At 46.1% G+C, this 2,759-nt stretch overlaps 1 pseudogene; it reads right to left on the bottom strand.

Annotated features, from left to right (window-relative positions):
* Positions 1 to 2,759, bottom strand: part of LOC111827063 — a 50,617-nt pseudogene that overhangs the window by 3,646 nt on the left and 44,212 nt on the right.

Below are 2,759 nucleotides of genomic sequence, written 5' to 3'. Positions count from 1 at the left end.
GAAGATCCTCAACTCACTTCCCACAGACACACTGAAACTACAGCTATGTATGGAGCGATTTCTTCTGGGAGAAAAAAACAACAACAAACTAAAAACTGATGGAGCAATCCCTTTACAATGGGCAAATGAAATGATAACCACATTGAAGTGGGTAGAAAAGCTGAGAAACAATCTCACCATAAGCCCCACCCCCGGCACAGTGACCCATGGTCTGGAAGGAACGCTAAACCTGGAGCTTCTTCCTGAAGAGTGAAGGGTTTGTATCTCACATCAGGCACCCCAATGTTTAAGAGCAGCACTTGGGATGAGACCCAGAACATCTGGCTTTGAAAACAAGCAGGACTCACACCCACAAGACACATGGGGCTGTGGTGAGTTCTTAAAGGGTTCACATGCAGACTCACCCACCCTAGGGCTCAGTGCAGAAACTCTTTGAAAAGAGAAAAAGAATTATTTGAAAAATTTTAAAGCATTGTTCTGAGGGGAAATGAGCTGCTGGGATACTCTCTGGGGATAGAAGCTGGTGGATGCCATCTTCCTATTCTCCCTCTACCTTCCTAAAGCCAATGGGTACCATCATTTTTTCTCTTTTTGTTTCTTTTCCTTTTTCCAGTGGACAGTATCTTTGTATTCTCTCTCTGCTGTGCTCCACACTACCATCATCTCCAGGACGGAGCTTCTAAACATTGCTGCTGTTCTGGTTTTCATGCTTTTTGACCCAGTTTTTGAGTCTGCCATCCAGGAGATGCCCCATGATTGTCTGGCTTTGGAGGCGAGGGGATTTATGTTACTGGGTCCCAGAGCACTGTAATAATTGAAGAGACAGTTCTTGGCACACTACTACTCTAAGGGCACTGCCGAGATGGACTGAAACACACCTCTAGTCTTTCTGAAGAGTCTTCTTTGCTTGTCCAGGAACTTCGGCCTGAGGGCCATCTTCTGGTTTGGCACACTTACAGGGGACTATGGAGGTGCTCTCAGGGAATGGAGGCTGGTGGACACTGTAAGGTCTGGGGCTGGGAAAATAAGGTCTTTCCTGATCCCACCAGCTGAGTTGGACAAAACAACCCAGAACTGCCGAGCCACATCCTGCTGGACAATAGCTGCCATCCTGGGACCCACCAGAACATCCTGTTGTGCTGATGGCCAATAAATAACCACCGGAGACTTCTCAAGATGGCCAGGGTGCAGCTGCACCAACTTCCCGCTCATCAATCACCCGCCACAAGCTACCTCAGATAAGCCTGATTGGTCCAACAGCAGCATAAAAAATCTCTGCCAGGCATAGGCGGGTGTGACTCCCCCGGCCTGCACCCCCAGACCATGGGACCTCACCCGAGAGCTTCCAATAAATGCGATATTTCGCTCTTACCCTGCTTGTCTTGGTCAATTTATTGGCTTTGGTCAGATTAAATCTTAAATATCAGATTAAACCTTACATTAAACCTAACAGACACAATCTTTATATTCTTCCTCTGCCTTATTCCAGCTTACTGGTATCTTCCAGAAAGGACCATATAACCTTGTCTGGTGTCCTGATTTTTGTGGTTGCTGCCAGGGGACACCTCTGTATCTTCTGGTAATGGTGGCCAGCGGGCTTATACATGTGTGTCCCAGGGAGAAAGAGTTCTTAAACAACTACCACTGCCAGGGCACAGCAAAAGACAACAGACCCAGGAGCTGAGTCTTTCTGCGAGAGACCAGTTAGCTTACATTTAAGCTGCAGTATGAGGCCCAGGTTTCTAATGAAACAAACATCTAAGGGCTGACTGTAATCCTCTCCAGAGAAGTCAGAGGACAGGTACTATATTCACATTGTTTCTCTGCCACACTCCAGAGCACCAGCATCTCTTAGAAGGGAGTTCTTAAATGTGTGACCCATGTTTTACATTTTGCACCGTGGTTTTTGTGGCTGCCACACAGGGGATACCCCTTCATCACCTGCCGGAGTCCATTCATTGTCTTCACTAGCTGAGTTTAGACAGAAACCCCCCCCCAAAAGCTAGTAGCCATTGAAAGTCCTAGTAAAAGTCAGGGCTGTGCACCACCCAGTTAATCTAGGAACCATTCAGTTAATTTAGGTAATAATAGTTGAAGCATCCACACCTTAGTTCCCTTAATTCCTTAGATAGTTATGTAGATCCTTGTTGATTATTGTTAATCAGTTACTCTGCCTACACTCGGAAATCTATTGATAAGCTAATCAGTTACTCTGCCTACACTTGGAAATCTATTGATGAGTTAATCAGATACTTTTGTCTACTCCTGGAAATTGCTGATCTGTGTGTCATTGAAACTTCCTTTTCTTAAGGGCTACTCCAGATCAATAAAAGATTGGAGCAGCCTGAGCATGGGTGGAAGTCCTTTGGGACTTGCCCGCCTGGTCCTCCAATATTGCAAAATTATCTCGTGTCTTTTTCTCTCATTTGCTGTGCAGCTCCACTTTCAGGTACGGAACCCTACTCCACGCGGGACGTGGAAGGAATCACCCAACAATCACCTAGACCCATTAGCCAGGGGTGCTTGTGTTCCTGTGTCCCGTGAGACTGTACAAACCAGAGAGACAGTTTGTGGCAGGCCACCACACCCAGGATACTATACAGACAGAAGATTAAAACACACACACCCAGTATTTTTGAAAAAAATCAGATCTGGCACAATTAGAGGCTATACTTTTAGGGAACAGATGTTGGGGGACACCATCTTTGTAGTCTATCGGCCTTGCTACAGCTTATTAGCATCTCCCAGAAAGAAGCTTA

Source organism: Myotis lucifugus, unplaced genomic scaffold, assembly GCF_000147115.1.
Source record: "Myotis lucifugus unplaced genomic scaffold, Myoluc2.0 scaffold_126, whole genome shotgun sequence".
In the NCBI taxonomy this organism is placed as follows: Eukaryota; Metazoa; Chordata; class Mammalia; order Chiroptera; family Vespertilionidae; genus Myotis; species Myotis lucifugus.
The sequence above is the reverse complement of the archived record's forward strand: the minus strand, read 5'-3'. Positions and strand labels throughout refer to the sequence as shown.